The 23,611-nt window shown below is 45.5% G+C and overlaps 1 protein-coding gene across 3 annotated transcripts in view; it reads right to left on the reverse strand.

Annotated features, from left to right (window-relative positions):
- The window catches only part of LOC309649319 (uncharacterized protein), a 213,452-nt gene that overhangs the window by 125,332 nt on the left and 64,509 nt on the right, over positions 1-23,611 (reverse strand). Inside the window, exons 1-2 of one of the 3 annotated variants that reach the window (XR_014257008.1) lie at positions 12,084-12,217; positions 9,971-10,074 (exon numbers count right to left, since the gene is read on the reverse strand). The exons of 1 other annotated variant lie outside the window; for it this stretch is intronic. The gene's annotated coding sequence lies outside the window, so the exon portion shown is untranslated. One more of the 3 variants, XM_082439251.1, reaches the window with a different exon arrangement.

Consider the following 23,611-nt stretch of genomic DNA (forward strand, 5'->3'; position numbering starts at 1 on the left):
TCAATTCCGGTGACCTTAGGTAACAGATGATGGTAGATTTAGTTTTATAGTAGATTCAGATAAATAACCAACACTGGTAAAAGAAATTTTAAAAAGAAATAAAGGAAAGAAGGCAGGCAGGAAAAAAGATGGAAGGGAGGAAGGGAGAGAGGGAGGGAGGAAAGGGGAGAGGGAGGGAGGAAAGGGGAGAGGGAGGGAGGGAGAAAGTTAGTTTGAAGCTGTCTGTTCCACTAAGCTGCCTTTCTTAATGACTGATGGTAGAATTCAAAACTCTGCCTTGAGTGATGCTTCACCGAACCCAGGGGTGGTTGACAAACAACGCTTGACTGCATGGCAGGCAACGTGGTGCCATGGAAAGCCTGGGCCCTGAAATCACAGAGACCTGCCCTGCAATCCCAGGGAAGCAAGATGAGGGCAAAACAGAGTTGGCTGCACGGAAAAAGAGTCTCTCAGGGAGAGCTACGGTTTCCAATAATACCCTCTCCCTTTGTTTTCTATGACACATCCATTAAAAAATCCAAAAAAACAAAACCAACTGTCTATTTACACTGTTACTGCATCTTGTAAAGATAATTGACAATATCCAAAATGTCCAAGACGTCCTTGGGATGGCTTGCCTTCCACTGTTAAGTGATATGGCACATATAGATCTCAGCGTGCGGGCTGCAGTAGTTCCCAAGAAGCAGACAGTTATCCCCAAAGTAGCTGAAATTGAACCATGGCTTGTCCTTGTTGGTATCAGTGTGTTTCTGGTAAAGGGTATGAAACAGAAGATGACGGCTTAGTGCATGTTCCTCTTGTCTTGAGGGAGTCCCTGTGAAAACAGAACCTGGGCAAAGACCACCCTAGACCATTATGTTGATGACCTATGAAAACAGTTCTTGACTATTCAATGGCTCAGGCTTGGGGAATCGTCTGGCTGTCGGACACCTGCATCCTGATCACCTGTTTGGGGTTATGTGCGTGGGGGGTAGAAGGATGGGGATGAAGGTGTGTGCTCTTGAAGAGAATGGAGGACGCCATTGTCCACCAGCCTGGGATTTGGTCAACACTAGGACAGAGTTGGAAGGCTGGTCTTAAACCTGGGTACATGGCAGGCACTTTCCTTCCTCTGGGTTCCACGGGTAGTCAGGTATGGACCCTGGGACTGAGCCACTTGTGAGGTCGTTCCCTGGAGGGAGGAGCTGACCTCCGGGCAGACAGAGGCGCGGGTGCATAAGGCCAGGCAGCGCTGCGGAGGTCCCTGGAGGAAGGGGCTGGGCCTGGGGCTCTAAGTAGTGTCACATCCAATTGCAATGAATCGATTCTTTTTTTGTTTCCTTTACAGCCAAAACCACAGTCAAATCTTCCCCAAAACAAAACAGAGCAAGAGCAAGCAATAGCGACAATGGTAACGGAGGTCTCACTATGCGGAGAGAGGAGGGGGGCAGGAGCCTTGAACTTGACCCCACAAGTCAGCCTAGTGTGTCTTACAGCATCTACCTGAGGAGGGTGAGCTGAGCTCTGGGGAAGCATAAGAGGAAGAAGCCTTAGGCGTGGCCAAGGCAGATGCTGGAGGCTTGGGTACCACCCCCTCCTGGTACGCTGAAGAAGAGAGGGACCTGGCCACGGGGGCCCGGGGAGGGGTGCAGCCCAGAGGGGAGGCCCATTCGTGTCCACCCAGTGGCTCAGTGACCTCCTCCAGACCTCTAAGTTAGTGAAGCTAAGGCAAAAGACACATCACAACGACGACAATGCTATCAAACAAACCATACCATACCAGTAAGACCGTGACTGCTGTCTTAAAAAACCCCTGAAAGTCGAGCTGGTCCTCATATCTTGAAAGACTATAAAATGCTTCTCCCCCCACCCCCGTCATCTTTCTGAGTTGACTGTTCCCTACGAATGAGTCATTCCAATAGAAATGTTAATGCATTTGACATGTGTCAACATCACCCTGAAAAAAAGCTGTTGGATGGTTTCACTGGCACACGTGGCACGAAGCACTGAAGATGCGTGTGTCTGCCTTGGTCTGACACTAATGCAGCATGTTCAAAGCTAATCACTCGTGGGATCCTGACGTCAGTCCAGTGAAGGAGTCTTGCTCACCATCTACGATCCTGTCTCTCTTCCTTTTAGCAAAAAGTGTGCTCTTGATCGAGTCGGCCTTCTTTCTTTCTTAAATCAGAAATTTGTACGGAGACTGTATTACATGCAGATACTGGCAGTATGAAAATAAAGTATCTGGAATAACATGCAAAATTGCTAGTACAGAGATGACACACAATAATATATGTGAAAACGCAGGTGTTTGCACTAAGATAATTGTGGCTTTCTGATTTTTCAGTTTGCCCGTATGTAACCAGCACAAAAATGACATATGATGGCCTCGGTCATATGTGGGTACTGCTCATATATTAACTTTCTGTGAGACCCATTCTCTGGGGATGCTGACCCCTGAAAACCGTATTTCCCAGATTCCCCTGGGAACTGGCTTCTGGTTACTTTCGGTCACAAGAGGTACTGGTTGGAGTCTGGAAGCAGGAGATGAATGGTGGCCAGGGTATTTCTTGCCCTCTCTCTGTGTCACGCTCAGCAAGAGACAAGCAAGGCTTGTCTCTCCTTCACGGTTCCAGCCCCACCCAGGAAGCCTCCACCATCCAAGCTGTTGAGCTTTTGAGCTCCGGCTTTTGAGTTTGGATAAGACCGCTTCCTTCTTTTGTCTCTCTAGCCCCAAAGGCGGTAGGAGACCCCAGCCGTTGCCCATCTCTGGTTGCCTCCTCAGACCCTGCTTGCCTTTTGTCAACACCTTCATACCCTGTAATACAAGGTCCCATATTGAATTTTTGCCCTTGAGCTCCTAGTTCTGACTCTTCTTTCTGACTGGAGTGTGACTGATCCAGAACATTCTGAAGGGTAACATAAAAGTGGGATTGGAATTTCAGCCTGCTGTTATCTGACTTGTGCCTTTTCAGTTCGTTTCCTGTCGGTCCAAAGAACATTCTGAAAATTACAGATGTTGTTCCGTTCAAACTTTCAGGGTATGCAGTTTTTAATAGTATTGTTGGCATATGATTCTCCCTATGAACAAAAAACAAATAAGACCCTGAGGGATTTATAGTCTGGAGGTTGTGGGTAGTTGAGGAGAAGTTTCCAAGACGATTCTGGACTTGGGTGGGGAGAAGCTTGTCCAAATCAAAAAAGATGGCACATCTTGGTGGAATAATCAGCTTCTCTCTCCGATGGCCACGTGTGCTCCATCCAGCTGGGCTATTTTGTGTCTCCTTTCACAAGACCAGCTCTGTTTCACTCCCGATTCACACGGGAGCTTGGCAAGATGCTTGTCTTACGGGTTCCCTTGTTCCTGAGACTTGTTACTTTTGAGAGAGAATTTGGTCCCAGTCTGGAGGACTTCGCTAAGGGGAAGGTGAGGTCTGGCTTTTCTGGAACTTCAAGACAAGCTGTACCAAGGGGGAAACGGCTCCCAGGTCCAGGTGTGATCACACTGTGAGCACTGACACACACATGTGGTCTGCAGCTCTCGGAGGTGTGGTGAAGTCAAACCAAACCAAGGCTCCACGGTGGAGACCTGAGTTTCCCAGGTGCTAACAGGAGCATATCCACAATGAGGCCACCTAAAACTTGGCCAAGAAAATTAGTGATGGGCGTACCTCATAAAACATTTAAGTTCGGGCTTACTTCAATTAAGCCTCTCAGAGCCTCAGGTGTTTGTCCAAAGCTTACCTGAGCCTGAACTCTTGGAACCAAGGGAGTTTGCTGAGACCTGCATGAACATGCTTGCCCATGAAAAGTCTGGCAGCAAGAACCCCTCACCCCCATCTCCACCCCAGTCCAAAAAGATCCCAGCCGAGGACTACGAGAAGTAGCTTCCAAACATTTCTAAACTCTGAAAAGTTTGGATTTCACTTTAACCAGAGATGCCAAGTATCTGTTTTTTATTCGGGGGTGGGGTAGGGGGTGAGATCTCAAAAATTATCTTTCTGTCCCAGATGATGTTGTCACATAACATGGAATCAGAATGTCTCCATTAGACAAATAATCAGTGAAGGGCACAGCACAAAATGTGGTTCTTTCTTTTCTAATCTGGGTTGAAAACTGTGGACTGGATTGAGTTAGATTTGGGGGTCAGTTCAGGCCAAATGGAGGTGGCTTCCTCTCACTTCCTATAGTCATTAAAAGCCTTTATCTAATATATTTAATGACAACAATAACTGACATTAATGGAACTCGTACTCTATACCGGCCTTGTGCTGAGCATTTTATAAGTGATTATCTCATTTCATCCTCAAGGCTACTCTGTGGGCTGGGTGCTGATTGTCTACACTGCATAGACAAGAGAAACAAGCTGTGGGAAGTTACATTACTTGCCTGAATTCACTGGTATTAAGTGGCAGGAATTGAACTCGGGTCTCTCCAGGCATAGAGCCCAAGCTCCTAAGCATTTTGCTGGATGAATCTCTGCTGAGATGGTTTTCATAAGCAAGAACAAAGCTATCGTCTGAATAAATGAAGCTGGTTCTGTTCATAAGAAAATGGGCATGAAACTGCTTTGAGAGTGGCAAAGCCTCACAGAGAGGCTAAGATTTAATTATTACAAAGAAAGAAATTCTATGGTGTGGGAGGAAGAGCAGAAAAGGGAGAGTGGGGAAGATACTGATCATGAAAGAAAAAGAACCGTATCTTGGAATTTGTAAAACTTAAGTATCCAAGGATTGGAGGGGAGAAATATGGAGAAATGTGGGAAAAGATCAATTTGTGGGGAGGTGTGAAAACAGGGACAGATCTTTTCTTTCTTTCATTTAGGTTTCCATTAGATCATCTGTGCATATTAAAAAGACCCTATGAGTCCACATCAAGAACTGGGCATTCAGGACTATTGCGTGGTTAACCGCAGCCCTGCAGACACAGTCTTGGCACGTCAAGGTTCTGTCACCGAACAGTATTTGGAGGGAGCTCAGATTCTACATGGCAAATGTCTGTATTCTTTCATAAGGCCACACTCTGAGATGTCGCCCTCATGAGAAGGAAAACCCTGGATTGGAAGAGGAGGAAAGAAGCAAACTTCGTGCCTTGACTTTAAAAAGGCTACAGGCTCTTCTGCATGTTCTTAGAAACACGAGTTGCGATGGCTCTCACATCTGAATGTACGTAAGAATCACCCGGTGACCCTTTAAGACTGCAGATTTTTCAGATTCATTCCTAGACACTGTGACTTAGAAGTCCAGTGAGGCCAGGGAATCTGTAACCCGTACCCCATTTTAACAAACGCTTCAGGTGGTAGGGATGTCAGCGGCCGGCAGACCACAACGGGATAGAGGAATTCACAGCTCAAAGGAGACGACTTTATGCCCTTATTTTCACGAATGTGGAAATTGATATTTGTTGTACGTCAGTATTACTGAGTTCATTCTTAGAAAACCAGATTTTCATGTTGGTGGACAATGTGAATTTGGGGAAAGCCATATGCTTAGCTCTATGTGAGACCTTTTCTATATAGTCTCATTTCCTATGCAGAATAACCTTGTAAGATTAGGATTATTTTGCAGGTAACGAAACTACAGATTAAGAAGGTTTAAGTATCTTGAGTGAGGTCATACAGCTAAGAAGTGTGGAGTCAGGATTCTAAATCAATATGTATTTGAGACCTTTTCTGTATACCATGAACCTTCTAAACCTGTCTTCAGGTGAAATTTATGATGCATCTACTGTGATTGGACAACAGTTATTCAGGGGAAAAGGTGGACATTATAAATGGAATGACCAAATTCACAGAGCCAATGCCAGGTTTTAGGGCACACTGGCCTTACCCAGGGAATTTCAGTCCTGAGGGCTGAGTCTTTTCTTAATGGGGTCCCGTGGTTCAAAGCATCTGCTCTAGGGTCATCAAAGTAACCTTTCTACTGATGGATTGCCTCTTACTACCCTTCCCCATTTGGGACTCAGTCAATGGCTACCACTGATCAGCTGCCATGACAGAGGATAAGCTCAATACATCCTGCAACCTGGTTTGACTTTGTCATGGTCATGAAAATGGCGGGGGCAGGGGGGAGCATAACCTTCTCTGCAATTCCAACTTCTCTTCTTTATATGTTAATAATATTCCATTGTTATGATTATCAAAAGAGCATATCAACTTTTTCAGTGAACAGTTACTGAATTCTGTCTAAGGCTGTGTGCTAGGGAGGGAAGGGGATTTAGATTTCTGAACAAGACAAAGCCCTGCCCTTGGGAAGCTTATATTCTAGAGGACAGAGCACCAGTGACACACAGAAAATAAACAACCGAATACATAGGATGTCAGTGAACATCGGTGTGGAGAAGAATAAAGCAGAGTAGGAAAGAAAAGGAAGGGACAGTGGTCTATGTTATACGTATTCATACGTATTAACACATGTGAAAGTAGATACTTTTGAAAACTTTGAACACTAGGAAAACAATATAAAATATCATCCAGAATCCTACTATTGATACATAGATATAACCACTGCTAACAGTTTGGTCTGTTTTCTTTCGGACCTTTTTCTCTATTGAGTTGTGATCATATCCTATCTGCTTTCTTTTTTTTTTTTAATTATTATTTATTTATTTATTTTATTTTTGGCTGTGTTGGGTCTTCGTTTCTGTGCGAGGGCTTTCTCTAGTTACGGCAAGCGGGGGCCACTCTTCATCGCGGTGCGCGGGCCTCTCACTGTCGTGACCTCTCTTGTTGTGGAGCACAGGCTCCAGACGCGCAGGCTCAGTAGTTGTGGCTCACGGGCCTAGTTGCTCCGCGGCATGTGGGATCTTCCCAGACCAGGGCTCGAACCCGTGTCCCCTGCATCGGCAGGCAGATTCTCAACCACTGCGCCACCAGGGAAGCCCCCCATCTGCTTTCTTGGTGTAACCTGCATTTTTTTACTTAACAGGCCATAATCATTCTTCCATGCCATTAACATGATTTCATAGTTAAAGGTTTGCTAAGTGCCACTGTAGGAATGCACTACAATTGATTTAGCTATTTCCTCTGTTGTTGGTCATGTAGATTATTTCCCATTTTTCCCCATTACAAATATCACACTGATGCTCTTTCTTAGATAAATCGTTGTGTGGATTTCTAAGTATTTTTTCAGAACGAATTTGTGTGTTTTTGTGTCAGTTTTCTGAGGCTCTTGATGGATGTTGCCAAACTGCCCCCCAGAAGCAGGGGGGACTTGGCCATCTTATCACAGTGTGTAGCAAAGCCTTTCCTAAGCTCTCTCAAGAGTTCTGTTCTGGGCTTGCATTTAATTTGCCCCAGTCTTGAGGGGCCAGTCCTCCCAGGTCTGAGGATACAATACTCATGTGCCACTCCCCGGGGTGACACTCGAAAGGACCCTTCCCATCCGCGCGGTGGAGAAGAACGCCTCTGACCGCACGCGCACCTTCGCCAGGATCTGAAGAGGTGACCTTCCTCCCTTCCCCCAGTCTTTGCTCGAGTGAGTCTAAATCTATTCCTGGCCTCTCAGGGCCCCCCCCTCCAGGATGCTGTAATCGCAGCACTGACCTGTGTTCACATTTCCCATTATCGGGCAGAAATCCCCCCGTGCATCGACATAGCCTGGCTGCTTCCTAACGGCCCCATCCTTATTTCTCCCAGGAGCCAGCTCTTTTTGTTAGTGTTTTAAGATTCCTGGTCCAGATGAAATTTCCCCCATGATGCCCATCTGGCCAAATTGAAGGTGATGCAGGCAGTGAGACAGAGAGATGGGTGTGTCTGCGTCAATAGGACAGAGGAACGTCCAGGGCTATCCGTCTTCCATCTCCTCCAGCGACATCCCACCGCCCCCTCCTTGTCTGCAATGTGGGGATGAGAGGCGACATCCCTGAGAGCTAGCGCCGTGCCACAAAGACAGGGTGGATGCAGGTACTCTGCTCAGAGCCCTCGCTTCCGGCCCTGACAGCACGAGAAGACACTGCTTCTTTCTTTGTGGGTCAAACCCCTTCAGAGCGTGGCCCTTCCCCTTTTGCAGATCACCCCATGGGAGACGTAATCTTTGGAGGAGATGTTACCAAGGGCAACAGGGACTCTATACACGTTGATCCTTCCGGGGGTCTGAGCTGTTTGTTCTATGCCTTAAGAAAGAAGCCCTTACCCACACTTGACCTCAACTGCGGCTTCCTCAAAATAAATAAAATGCTTTGCTGATGTAGAAAATCATGCTCAGCAGTGATTACAAAGCACGCTGCTAGCACAAAAAAAATGACTGTTTTAAAAAAGGAAAATATTATAAGCACTGGACGATGCCAGCATCTCCATTTTTTTTTTTTTTTTTTTTTTCCGTTCCTACGAAGCCACCTGGGGATCAAGTTTTCCATTTCTCCCTCCCTTGATTAAGGTGAGAGATTACTCATGGGCTTCCACGGCCAGCTGCTAAGTACACGGGTTTTAGCCTAGGCACCCATTTCTGGGAAGAGAGGTGGGGGAGTAAAAGAAAAAAAAAAGTTCTTCAGTTGCAAATTCAAGAAGTTATCTCTGAACTGGGATTTAATTGTTAACCAGTAATTAAATTATGAAAACAAAGAAGTCTTCTTTCCAAATCCCCAAAGGATTCCTGGGGAGCAGACTGCAGCCTCTTTGTGTGACAACAGCACATGCCAGCAGAAGGACATTCCCCACAGGTACACGCGCATCCAACTGCCTCCTGGAGCTCCTCCTCACCTTCTCCCAGGTGCCTCTAGCGTTCCCATCTCGCTCAGGTTTGAGGAAAAAGTCACTCATTAGCTCAACAAATATGACGGGGCTCCCCCTTGGTTCCAGGGATTCTGCTGGCGCCGGGGGTTCAGAAGTGAGCCAACTACAGAAAGTTCCTCCCTTCACAGAGCCTTCATTCCAGTGGAGTGAAGGCAGATCAGCCACTGGGAAGGAAGGAAACAAACGCAGTAACTTCAGGGCACGTGTGGTGCTTGCGGGAAATTTAAAAAAGCAGGTGATTGAATGCTAGCGCTGTGAGCAGCTCATGGAGAGTGGTTCCCGCTCCTCCATCCCCTATTTCATTCTCAGGAGCCAGAGGAATTGTCTGAAGAGGAAACCTGATTCTGCGTAATCATGGGAATTTGACATTTCATTCCTGGTCCTTTCAACATCGTCTTTTTCCATCTACTAGATTGTAAGTGTCCTGAAAGCAGGGATAGGACTGCTTTGTTAACTTCATCCTCGCAGTGTCACATATAGTAGAAGCTCAGTAAATATGTGTTGAACGGATGGATGGATGGATGAATCAAGAAAGGCTCTATTTGAGGAGGCTTCTGTGATTGACACTTAGGAGAGGGGCTCAAGCTACTTCATATCCATCAGGGAAGCACCCAACTGGAGGGGCAACAAGAAGCACAGTATGGGATCCTGCGGGCTTGGGAAGCCGACTCCAGGTGTCTGAAAATGGCACCTCCGTGGCCCTTCACCACCAACCCAAGCACAAAGCCTGGAAAGGTGACCTCAGAGCCTCACTTTGGTGGTATTAGGTCTAGAAGGGTTTCCATAGGGAGACCACTGAGAAGTATGGTTGACTCAATTCCTTAACATCATAATTCAAACTCCTAAGAAGGTAGGAGAGATTGTAGGGAGTGATGGGAGTGTAGCCCCTCAAGGGCTCTGAGACACTTAGATTAGGATCTCTACGAAGGTATTCTGGGTTCTTCCTTTATTCGCAGGGCTTCTATAATCTCCAGTACACCTGATTGCTATTTATGCCCACCAGCTTGCTTCAAACCTTTAATGAATGTCTTTGCTCAGAGGTCTTGAGACTGAAGGTCTTTTCTTTTTTGAATCATCAAAGATTTGAAAGTCAACCTGGCTTCATCAAAAAGGCAGTGAATTCCCTATTAAAGGAAAGACTGAGGTCGAGGCTGGACATGTCAGGGGTGTTAACACAGGTTTCCCCCGCCTATCCGAAAGTAGAGCGGCCCTACAAAACCTTTTGTAAGCTGAAACAACGTAAAGTGGAGAAGCAATTACCTTTCTTCCTAACTGCGAAAATCCTCTTCACATTTCTTCCAGTTAGCGAAAACAGGTACCAATGCAGGTCATCATAAAGAGAACTTGCAAAATGTGCAGGGTATCTGCAGATCAAACACCGGATAAGAATTGAGAAACAAATTGCTCTGAACTACTGTCCAAACCTGACCTTTTGTGAGCCTGTGACATAAAACACTCATTCTATGAGCCGTCACAGGGGACTTTATCCTATTCTGTATCCATGTCACACACTGGAAGTCAGGACCCAAGGGTTTTCTGGGCCTTGTTTTTCTCATCTGCAAAAAGGGGTTGAACAGTTCTATCTCCCAGTGTGGTTGGAAGGGTTCCCGGGTGTCACACTTAGGAAACACCAGGCTCCCACTCAGCACTTCATAAACCGTGGAGGCATTTGAGGGTGAACTCTTTCAGTTCTGGGGCACTGAAAGTTTAACACTTCTTAATAATACTAATTACACTGGGCCAAGGCAGAAATCGGTAGGACTCCAGTGTCCCTGCTCCCCGATTATGGAAGCAGTAAAAACAAAGTGTCGATTTTATCCCTTTGGTGACCTGTACACCCACCTAGCAAGACCAGGCCTAAACATGTGGTCCCGATTTCTTGTCTTAGGGGAAAGACTCATATTCTTAGAGAAGGTGATTTTTACCAGTCTCAATAAAAAGTAATTTCCCATCCATGGAGAGCGGATTGGACTGCAAGAGGCCCTGCTAAATGTTCTCAGCAGATACGTGGATATCAGACCCAACACAGGACATGTGCCCGTGCTGGTTCTTCTTCCTATCCACCCTCACTCCAGCCTCTACACTATGTCCATCCAAGAAACCTCAGCTCAAACATCACCTCCTCCAGGAAGCCTGTCTTGATTGCTATAAATGACTTTTAAGTTCCTTTATACTCTGTGATGGTGTCATGTATGTATGTCTCCCTTGTAACATGGATAGCAGTTTAAGTTTGGGCTTGTGATGGGGTTTGGGTAATAGATTTTTCCCATTTGACTGCAAGCATTGGGGTGGGAGTCCCCAGTGCCCACCACAGAGGCAGAGTACCCTACAATGAAATGCTTGTGGAAGGAGAAAGGACGTCTGTGTGGCTCTTGGCTATAAAGAACACTGAAAGCAGGAGACACAGCATTGTGTAGGTAGGTGTCTCACTGCCCTGCAAGGCTTGGGAAGGAGCAGAGGTTGCAACCAGAGGGATTTAGGTTAGTGTTCAGGAAGAAAGCAGCTTTGCAAACATTCTTTCAAATTCCAGGCTGCCTAAAGAGTTAGAGTGGGATACCAGGGAAAACAATCAGCAACTATATCAGCCTCTACAAACACAACAATCTGCTTTGCCACAATCCTGATTTTTATTTTCCATAGGTTTTAGAAGATAAACTTTATGGCGAAAGATTATGAGCAGGGTTTCGGCTAGGCTTCTTAAGCTAGGGGGATTTAAGGAAGGAGACAGTACTATCTTTCTGGGACCCAGGGAATCTCTGGGGATGCGTGGAGCTGGAAAGGCTCTCAGCAGCTGGGTAACCCTGGGTACGGAAGTTCAGACACATCTCCTTTAAGTCATCAGAAGAGAAACACCCCTTGGCTTCTGCTGTGTTAGGGAAAGAGGGGAGCACGACCAGATCCTCTCCCCCTGGAAAAGGGCAGAGGGAAGGCTAGTCCGGGCCTTTCTGCTCAGCCTATTAGGCAACAGCAGACTGAGTACAGACATGCTTCGCTGCAGTGCCAGGCTCAAAACAAGGGCTAGGGTGGTAGGTAGCCTTCTGCCAGGTAGAAACCAGCCTTGCCAGCAGACACTCCTCCACCAGACAATCCTGCTCCCAGCTATGGGGCCACTTCCCAGGCAGTTTCCAAACAAAAAAATAGGATTGAGTTCATTTCTCACTGACTTTTTTTTTTCTCTCCTGCATTCCTAATCCCTACCTTTTGCTGTTGTTTTGAATTCCTAATTTATAGGCCATGGCGCTCTTGGCGAACAGAGATGCTCGCTAGGGAGCACAGAGAGGAGGGGAAGCCTCCACTCCAGCCCTGGGTCTGCCACTGGGTTCCTGTGCGACCTCGGCCAGAGGCGCTGCGTCTCTGTGCTCACCGTCCTCACCTGTCAGTGGGGTTAATTTCGCCTGCCGTACTGACCACGCCAGCCAACGGTGAAGCCATAACCAGGAGAATTGGAAGGAAACCCTTTGAAGACACAGAAAAAAAAGTAACTTTGTAGGACAAAGAAACACATTTTGTTACCTGTGCTGAACTGGGCGGTTCTCCACAAAATTGGGAAATAGTGACTCCCCGCATGCAGATGGGTTTATGTTAAGCGCAGCCATGTGCTAGAGCGATGCTTTTACAGGCTGGTTCTACCTGGCGGGGGGCGGGGCATGGACTCAACTGAGACGCACGCCTAGATGGGGGACCCGGGATCCCCCATACCTCAGGGGCTATCTTAGAGTTCTGCAACAACACAGAAAGTGGGTAGAACCAAGGGTTCTGGAGCCAGAGACACACTCGGCTTCAAGTCCTGCGTTTGCCTGGCCACCTGGAGCAAAGTGCCTCAGTGCTCGGTGCCTCAGTTTACCCATCTATAACAAGATTTAAATAGGAGGAAGCATGGCAACTGCTTCAGAGCAAAAGCACAGCGTCTAATACAGAGTAATACAGTTGTTCAGTACAGTGTCTGGTACAGCAAATGATAGTTATTATTTCACTACTGATGTTATTATTAATCCAAAGTACCCAGGGCTGCCTACACCTCAATTCTCCTTCCCTCTTACCCAGGAAATCTCCCTCCTGAAAAACTTCGAAACCGAGGCCCTGCTTTGCAGCAAGAAAACTGTGCTCCTCAAGGCCAAATGCTCCAAAACCAGTGTCTGTATGGGGATGGGGGTGGGGAGGACTTTCGTGGGGGGGGGGGGTGCGGGGGGGTGGAATTTACCTTTTGGAAGTGACCCAGAGGCCAGTTAGAGACAGGGGGGAAAAGGAGGGAGGCGAGAGAAGCCGCCGGTGCTCTCGCGCAAGTTCACTGAGTTGATAAAGTTATTAAAACATAAAACACGCACAGGCTCCAGGAGGGAAAAATAAATAAATACAGTAAAACAGCCCGCGCGTCCAGCCCTGTTCCCCCAGGGGGTGCAAAGGCTGGAGGGCGAGGGAGCCCGAGGAACGGGTCGGTCAGGTGAACCAACCTCCCGGGGCGCGGCGCAGGGAGGCGTCCGCCCCGCCCAGGCTCTCCTACAACTCAGTGCCGGCCCCTCCTTTAAAATAAAATTTAAAAAAAAGAAAGAAAGAAAGAAAGAAAAAAATGCCCCGGCGAGAGGCCCGCTCCTGCCGAGTCCCCGGGGCTCCCGCGGCCATCCCGGGAGAGAGCGGAGCCAGAACGCCCCTCGCGCGCCATTGGTCCACCCGCGTAGCAACAGCCGCGCGCCGACCAATGGGAGCCGCGGAGCCGCCGGCCGCGGTCCAAGAACCTGGCTGCCAGAAAGTTCCCCGTCCCAGCCAAGAAAATAAACGCAGGCACTCTTCAGATTCCAGCGCTAACTTTTCTTTCTTTCTCTTCCTCCCCTCCCCCTTTCCCCGTACGACTTGTCTTCACTCTTAGTTGATGCCTGCCTGAGTCCCCAAACTCTGACGCCTTTTCGAAGGTCATCCCTTCTCACCCCCAAGGGAGAAACCTCATTAGAGGTAAAAGAAAGGACAGATTGAAAACGGTTCGTCAGGCTTTCAAATCCCACTCGGTCCTCATCACCAGCGACCCCTGGCAAACCTCAATTACAATAGCTTCACTTTTAATAGTGTGGTGTTTGTTTGAACAGATCTGCAAGTTCTGTGCCCCAAAGAAGGGCCCTTTGAACACCTATTGTGTGCCAGGCTTTGTCCTCGCACTTTTATACGTCTTGCTGCATTTAATCCTCCTTGTAATTCTGGGAAATGACTCGCCCTGTCTCCATTTAATACATGGGATGTTGACGTTCAAAACGAGGAACGGAAGTGTCCAAGGAGACACCGTTGGTATGTGGTCTAGCAGGATTCAAACCCAGGCCAGCCTCTTTCCAAAGACCACTCCGTTTCTGTGACGTCACACACCTCCACGAGCCCATTTCAGTGTAAGATATCCTAAAGAAATGGTGCAGGGTATGAGAATCTGATCCAGACCCGCTGTTTGTTAATAAGCCAGAGTGTGGCTTGCACAATCGTATGGGGTCTTAACAGTGAGAAGGTCTCATCTCACACTTGGTTTCAGGCTCTGCTGGTGCTGTTTTGAAATTCTTAAGTTTTGAAGACTGGGCCTGCGAATTAGGTAGCCAGCCCTGCATCCAGGGATAAGAAGCTTCCAGGACGGTTCAGTGAAGACAGCTTATTTCAGTGTCCCAGAGGGATCTCCCAAGTAATGGAGGAGGCTTGTAAGTCTCTCTCTCTCTCACTCACACACACACTTACACTTACAGTTCTGCACACACCCCGCAGATTAGTCAGTTTTATTACACTGTAACTGTAATTTGAATCCCCAGTCTATTCAATGGGAGTGTATATATTTATGGCTGTGTTTAGGTGTGTGTGTGCGTGTGCCCGCGTGTGCTAGCTGGGAGAGGGAATAGGGGATTGGGGAATTTACGACACACAGACACAGCCCTGATTATTGACTCTATTCTTTCCCTTTGGAGACATTACAAGGGATTTGAACCAGGCCCTGCTTTTATGAAATACATACTTGGGAGGTTTTGGAAAGGCCATAAACGCTGGTCTGTGTGAGGCTGAGGTTGGGGTGGTGCCAGCTCTTCTGGGAGGAGACAAGCCTTGAATACACTCTCCACTGGGCCTGGCAGAAAACCCACGTAGTCCTGCATCTGTTTTACCCCCAAATCCAAGTCTTCTTTCCTGGCAAAGAGAGGCCTGGCTTTTATTCTCCCGATTGTGCTGATTTTACTCTCTGAGTTAGGAGATTATCAGTGAATCATTGATGGTGTGAAAGTCTGGATGTATCCCTGACACTTACTGTGCCAACCAATATGTAAATTGTGTGCGGTCCGGGTTGCAAGGGACTGCGAGATGGCGGATAACTTTGGAGCCCTTGGCTTTGTGGTTAAAGGAACTGAGGCCCAGGGAAGGAAGCCCAGTTGTGCAGCCTAAACAGCTGGGTTGTAGAGGTCTTTGGGTTATAGAGTCCACTTCTCCTGACTTCCATTCCAGGCCTCTTTCTTGCTTTCATTTCTGCATGAGCAGAAAAATGCCATAAAGCATTACGTAATCAGTTCATGTGGGGAAAGGTTAATTTAATGAATAGCAATATGGGGTCAAAGGGGAGGGTAGCTAACATTTATTAGTGCTTGGAACTTGCCCCTGCTTTGCCTACACGGTCTCATCTAATTGAATCTTCAGGACAACATTGAGAGAACATAGGTAATATTATTTCTATTTAACAGATGGGAAAAGTGAGGCACAGACTCACGGTATAACTTGGGTAGGGTCCCACACCTTATAAATGGATTAGCCGAGATATGAACTCAGTTCTTCTTTATCCCTGAATAGCAGAATTAAATTATTCAGATCATTATGGCTCCATGGCGGTTCATTTTAATGACCATATAAACCAGAGAAATGAGTCTATACCTGCCAAACATAAGTTGTCTGCTGTGGTCAACATAAACTAACTTTGGGTTATTAATTACTCTTAATTCAGTTTTGTCTTAATTTTTTGTGGGCTTTCTGGTGATGCTGTGCCCCATTCACTTTGAAACTACAGAGCCACTAAAAATCTCAGTCCAGCCAAAGTATGTCTAATGATTTTCTTGGTGGGTGTTTCAGAAAAAAAAAAAAAAATATATATATATATACACACACACACACACACATACACACATACACACACACACAAATATATTAGCAAATGGCTTCACTGATTAAATCATTTGGTTCCAGGTGAACCATTGACAGGTGAATGGATGAAGAAGATGTGGTACCTATACACAGTGGAATAGTACTCAGCCATAACAAAGAAGGAAATAATGCCATTCGCAGCAACATGGGTGGACCTAGAGATTATCACACTAAGTGAAGTAAGTCAGACAGAGAAAGACAAGTACCATATGATATCGCTTGTATGTGGAATCTAAAAAAGTGATACAAAGGTACTTATTTACAAAACAGAAAGAGACTCACAGAGGTATAAAACAAACTTGTGGTTACCAAAGGGGAAAGGGGGGAGGGATAAATCGGGAATTTGGGATTAATAGATGTACGCTACTATATATAAAACAGATAAACAACAAGGGCCTACTGTATAGCACAGGGAACTATATTCAGTATCTTGTAATAACCTATAATGGAAAAGAATCCGAAAAAGAATATATATACATATATATATATGTATGTATAACTGAATCACTTCACTGCACACCTGAAATATTGTAAATCAACTATACTTCAATTAAAAAAAAAAACAAAAGATGGAGGCAAAGATCGGGGTGATGCATCCCCAAACCAAGGAACACCAGGGACTGCTGGCCGCCACCAAAGGCTAGGAGAAAAGCACGGAACACGGATCCTCCAAAAGCAGCGTACCCTGCCCGCACCTCGATTTCAGACTGCTGGTCTGCAGAACTGTAAAAGAGTAAATTTCTGTTGTTTTAGGCAAAACTAGTTTGGGGCAATCTGTTATCAAAGACGTAAGAAACTAATACAAGTACTAAATTATTTTACCACATTTTAAAAAGGAAAGAAATACAGCATTAAAATAGCATTAAAAGAATTCCAAGCTAAAATCATCTGCCTAGAAATGTATTGGAAGAAATGATAAAATGAGATTTGTGTATCTATATATCAGTAAATAGTTCATGAGGTTCAATCAATCAGTACTTAGGTATATAATTCAGAGAGATTGTCTTGATTGGATTAGCTGTTCAATGATGAACTGAACATTGAAGTGACTTGTTGATCTGGTCTATATCCTGTATGTGTCCAAGAGAGAAGCGGGTGTTTTCTGGAAGTTTAACGTCTTTGTGTAAAGAGGGGGTCCCACTTCCGCCTTGGGTATAGAAAACTGTTCACCCACCCTAACAACAAGAAAAATCCAGGTGAACTATTCTTGAACCTGTGAAAGAGTTGAAGTTACAGGGCCACCAAGTAGCCCAATTTCCAAGGGGGCAGGGAGCACAGTTTTCCACATGGCAGGCCGTGGGAAGAAGCAACACCAGAAGGTACCTTAAAATTTTAAATAAATTGCCAAAGACTGAGTCTAGGCCAGCATGAGAATATGGGACCACTAGGAGCCACAGACACACCGGGAGCTCTCACTCATTGGTAGGATTTCCAGATTGGTCCACCAGATGCTCACAAGGAAGGTTGGGGACCAGCAGTAGACCAGAGTGAGCCTCCTTAGGTGATGCAGGCCTGGGGGAGAGAAATCACGGCCACCATGGGGAGGCAGGAAGCCCCATCTGAACGAACCCTTTCCCCCTACTGAACAAAATCCTTAAGCTACCTGGAGAGGCATAGCAAACCTTGTAACATCCAGGGCACAGGTAAAGACTCATTGAGGCTCAGAGAAGGATAAAAGATAAAATCCCTCTGTATCCGGGGAGGGCGATGAAAGAGTTCATAACCAACAGAGATCTACTACTGGGAGAAGGGCAGTAAACAGCTGTCCCACAAGACCCGTCACAGATGCAACACAGAGGTTGGCTGCCATGGAGAAGAGGCACAGAAACAGGCAGAAAACCCACCTGTGAGGCCCAGGTATGCAGGCCTACCTTAGAGAAGACTTGGAAGTTTACTGTTGTAAGATTCTTTCATTATACATGTAGGGTTAAAATGTTATTTGTAGGTTAACTGCAATAATTTAAAAATATATGCAGTAAACCCTAAAGCAGCTACTAAAAATAGCTAAAGAAATAGGTATAAATAACAAGTCAGAACTGAGGACCGTCTTTTCAACAAATGGTAATTGGACACTATATGCAAAATAAGTGAACACTGGTTTATATCTTGTACCATATACAAATATTAATTCTAAATGGATCATAGACCTAAGTGTAAAACACTGGAAGAAAAGATAGGAGAAAACCTTGGGATCGGAGGAAATTTTGACTTGGGCAAAGATTTCTTTGACACAACACAACAAATACAATCCTTTCTCTTTAAATTGGTAAGTTGGACCTCATCAAAATTAAAAATTTCTACCCTTCAGAAGACACAGTTAAAATGAATAAACCAGCCGAAAGCTGTGAGAAAATATTTGCAAAATAAATGCCTGATGAAGGATTACTATCAAAGAACACTCAAAACTCCATAATAAGAAAGCAACCTAATAAAAAAATGGGCAAAATATTTTGAGACACTTCACCAAGGAAGATAGAGATGATAAATAAATACATGAAACAATGCTTAACATTATCAGTCATTAGGAAAGGGAATCCAACTTAAAACCACAATGAGACACCATTACCTATTAGAATGGCTAAAATAATTTAAAAAATCAAAGTGGCAATAGCAAGTGCCGACAAGAGTAAGAACAACTGGAATTCTCATACACTGCTCATGGAAATGCAAAATGGTACACCCATTTTGGAAAGTAGTTTGACACGTTCTAATAAATTTAAACATACACTTACATATTACTCAGTAATTCCATCCCTGGACGTTTACCCAAGAAGAATGAAAATATACTTTCACGTAAAAAGCTGAATACAAATGCTTACAATGGATTTATTCATAATCACCAAAACCCAGAAGAAACCAGACTACTCAAATGTCATTCAACTGGTGGATGGATAAGCAAATTATGGTATATCCATATAGTGAAATACAACTGGGCAAAACAAAACAAACAAAAAAACCACTTCTGATACATGCAACAACGTGGATTAGTCAAAAATGCACTGTTTAAAAAAAAAAAAAATGCACCGTTAAGTGAAGGAGGCCACACTCAAAAGTAAACCAACTGTATGATTCCAATCATGTGACATTATGGAAAGGAAAAACAAAAAACCAAAAACCCAAAACTATAGGTACAGACAACATATCAGTGAATGCCAGAAGCTGAAGGTACAAAGAGGGCATAGGGAATTTTTGGGGGGTGATAGAAATAGTCTATATTGTGAATATAAAGGTGGCTACATGACTGTCACATTTGTCAAAGTTCACATAATGGAACACAAAAGGTTAGTTTTGTTGCTGATAAATTATAGTGCCACAAACCTGACTGTAAAAGAAAAAAGAAACTTTGTGATTAGGAAATGTGGATCCCGGGGCAGACACCATTGTTCATTGGGCTCTGGGAAGAATGGTGACTATGTCCCATCACAATTATATCTGAATTGGTAAGAAAGAAAAACCTACTTAATCTAGAAAATAATAAAGAAATATACAGAAACACATAGAAGGTGTAAAGAACTAAGGAATAACGAACGGACCTATGGGTAGAACAGCTACCTCGGCCTCATGAGAATGAGGAATCAGGAACAGAAAGAAAGCTTTCAGGATCTAAGGAGATCTTTCTCCCTCTCTCTCTCTCTTTTTTATGACTACTTCTTTCTCTCAGTGGGTCTGTCCCCTCCTTCCCCCAGCTTCACATGTAATGGAACAGACATGACTATCCCATCTCAAATTTACTTTATATTTTCTTACAAAGGACACCACCTGCAACCCACTGACTCCCTTTCCAATATCCCAGGTGAGAGGATGTGATTGGTCCAACTTAATTAGGTGTTTGCCACTGGACCATTCAACTGTACGCAGGGGACTGACCCGTCGTACGAGAAATTGATGCACGTTTCAGAAACTGTGCTTGATCTGGTCCCCAGGCTGTAGCCCGATATGTCCAAAAATCTCTCCATGATGTTAAGAATCACCTGGAACACTTCCACACAGTCCCTGAAGTCCCAGAGCAGACCTGCCGAATCACAATCTTGACAGTGGTACTCAAACCTGGCCGCACACAGGACCACTCGGGGAGCTTTAAAGCCACTGACGCCTGGGATCCTACACCCCGAGCTTCTGATGGAATTGGTCTGGGAGACAGCTTGGTCATCAGCAGTTTAAAAAGCTCCCCTGTTGAATCTAATATGCAGCTGAGGTTGAGATCCACAGGAAGGACTTGGGAAGCTGTGTGTTTAGTAAGCATTCCGGGTGATTCTTACAATCAGAGGAGTTTGAAAACACTCCTACAAGTTAGGGATAAGGGAGCAAGTTCTCGGATGGGTTATTTAAGAAGAGGATGTGGGAAGAGAAGCCAGTGCTAGCCTAGACATCACGTAATCCAGTCTCACCTGGCATAACTTGAGCATTTTTCTAGGAAATGGAATGTTGAGTGGTGGGTTGAAGAGAGAAAGAAATAGCCAGAACCTTGGAACCACTTACAGTTAATTCTGTCATTACCTGCTGCAACCATTCCTTCATCCTCCCATTCCACAGTTATTGGTCATCTATTATAGACTAGGAACCACACTAGTAGAGGGACTTGGGCCCCAGGAGTGAATAATAAGATACACACGTTGGGATCCTGTAATATTTAAAATGCCTTTGGCAGGCTTAAATGACCGAGGAAAGTCTTGACTGAATCAATATAAGATAAACAGGATAGTATATTTGCATCCGACCCTTTTCATACTGCTTCTTTCTGAGAGAAAGCTTGCATATAATGGCAGCAAAATCAGTTGACATCCTGATTTAGAAACACTTAGCTACCCTTGTCAACAATGAGTCCCATGCTATTTTTAGCGTCTTACAAGAATTAAAACAAACAAACAAACAAACAAACAAGCAAAATTTCTACACAACGGGGCAATTTTCCAGAGGGAAAATTATAGCTTTCTGACCAAATTTTATGGATGGATTTCTAACTGTTAACCAATGGCTGCAGAAAGACACAAATTCCAAAGTCACCTCTGGGCAAGGAGAAGTTGCCTGGATTTGGAAGGGGGCTTTCCACTCTAGTTCCAGGAAAGAGCAGTGCTTTCCTACTTTCCTTGGACCCTACACCTCCTCTTTCCTCAGAAGGTTCAGTGTTCATCTTCCAGGCCTCCCATCACTAAGTCACGTTCAACTACAGCATGTCCTGAGCTCTGACCCTTTCTGGTGGTGCTTTTATACCGGGAAGTCGTAAAAACTAGGGACCACTTTTCCAAATCAAGCTTCCCTTTGCCAGATCGTTCCTGAGCTCCCAGTTTTACTTGAGATGCGTGCAGTTTAATTCTCTCCCTCGCCATCATCCGAATCCAAACGTTAACAATTTCACAGCCCGCCAAACTGTGTTTTATCACAAGAGTGGTGCTGGATCGGGATTGTGCAGACTAGAAAGAGGACAGGGGAGGGAAGCTCCCACTTTGGGGCAACCCAAGTGCCAGGGGTCTTGCAAACTTGCATCTCTTCATCTCTAAGCCTCCCACTGCCCTGTGAGCTGGTATTTTGCCCCATTTTATAGACGTAGAAATGGGATCTTACAGAGTTTTAATCTCGGGCCTTGGGAGAGTACTGGATATCAGGAGGTGGCTAATGTAGTAATTCTTTTTACTTGCATTTACAAGAGGATTATTGGGCCTCACTTTTCTGTTTGTGTGATTTGGTGCGGGGGGTGGGGGGGTTGGGGAGAGAGGAGGATGAGACAAAATCTAAGCATTTTATTGAGTATAAACCACACCAAAGCTCCTATCAGTCCCCTGACACCTCTGCTGTCTGGAATGGCTCGGGGTGGGGCACATAAGAGACTCTTCCCACAGCAGAGCTTTGCCTTGCCTTTTGCATAAGTGTCTTATAGGAACCAATCTGCCCGCTCTGTGTTTTGGAAAGATTAAGCAGGTGTGAACAAGCCTGGTGGCTCCAGGACGTACTAGGTGCTCAGACCTGAAGGACACTGAATGTCTCCAACAGACTTGGGCGTTTCTGCAATGCCCTGTTTGTGAGGGCCTCTGTGCCATCTGGGGATGTTCAGTTCAGTAAGCATTGTTCCAATTCCCAAAGGCATGACCTGTATCTAGGAAGATTCAGAGGGAGAGGGTGACCACTATTTTTGTTTGCTGGAGGGAGCATTTCCAACCTGGGAGCTGTATTTTAGTGCGTGTGTGTACGGGGAGGTGTGAGGACCAAAAAGCCTCATCATATTCAACCACGTCATTTGAAATTATCTCATTTCTCACTGGCCCCCTCCCCTTCCCAGAAAAACAGTCGTTCCAGCAGTGTCTTTAAAAGGAAACCGTTTTGGGCTTCCCTGGTGGCGCAGTGGTTGAGAATCTGCCTGCCAATGCAGGGGACACGGGTTCGAGCCCTGGTCTGGGAGGATCCCACGTGCCGCGGAGCAACTGGGCCCGTGAGCCACAATTACTGAGCCTGCGCGTCTGGAGCCTGTGCTCCGCAACAAGAGGCCGCGATAGTGAGAGGCCCGCGCACCGCGATGAAGAGTGGCCCCCGATTGCCACAACTAGAGAAAGCCCTCGCACAGAAATGAAGACCCAACACAGCCATAAATAAATAAATAAACAAATACTTTAAAAAAAAAAAAAAGGAAACCGTTTTATGTTGAGAGAGGTGGGTATGGATGATATATTTTTAAATTTCCACTCCAGTGTTTTCCAAAGTTCCTGTCATGAACACGGATTTATCTGATATCAGTAATCAAGTACAATACATATATCTGCATTCACTTATATGACATTTATTAATATATATATATATTTATGATGGAATGAATTTAGTCCTTTTTTAAAGACTAAAGAGAAATTATAATTGAGATTCAGCAAGATAAATTATAATTTGCAAAATATTTATAATAATAAATTGAACTCTGGCACCCCGTGACCTTGCAAACGTCCTGATTTCTCTCTTCCCCTCTCCTTTTCCCCCATCTCTCCCCAAAGCAGTGCCCCCCACCCCGCCCCGACTGGAAGAACCGGTTTCCTCCCCTGCTTGCCTTCACCCTGACACCATAAACCGAAGACAAAACTCATGCCCCAGGACAGGGTGCTGCGGTCGGTTTTCCACTGCTTTCTTCTGATACGGTCTTGTTGGTTTTGGATTCTGTCCCCCCAAAACACCAAGAGCACACTTTCTAGGTATGGAACAAAATAAGTGTTTTGTCTTTTTTTTTTAATTCCTGCACTCAGCAGAATCTTGCTGAGTGTGTGGGATACACCGACTCAGTGGTGCAAGATTTGATTGGAAGCAGCTGACAAGCCCCAGCCATCTGGTAAGTGCGCTCACCAAAGAGGCTGTCCCTTGTGGTTGCTTAAGAAAAACATTTGTAGTCTCTGGGTCACAACTGCTTCCCCTTTGTTCTCCCAAATGCTGAATTGAGGCTGGCTTTTCCCCAGAGGCCTGGGATGAGGCATCTAAAGAGAGGGCTGCAGGCTCACGGGAGGGACCCCAGGTCTGTGTACCAGTGACCCCATATGTGAGCACCGTCCTTCTAGACCCTTGCCCTTGGTTCTTGTGGAGATTTACATCTCCATCCTGCCCTTCACCGCTTCTCCTCTTGGTTCCTCTTATAGATCACAACTTCGGTGTTACCCAGTAGCCGGGCATCTCCCTGATTTCTCCAGGGCACTAAGTTTTCTGAAGGCGGGAGCTTACTCAAAACATAGAGCCCGGCAAGAATAACCATCTAATAAATATTTGTACCATACTTCAATGCATAAGCGAGCGTGGCCT

Source organism: Balaenoptera physalus (genome assembly GCF_965194825.1).
Source record: "Balaenoptera physalus genome assembly, chromosome: 19".
NCBI classification, from domain to species: Eukaryota; Metazoa; Chordata; class Mammalia; order Artiodactyla; family Balaenopteridae; genus Balaenoptera; species Balaenoptera physalus.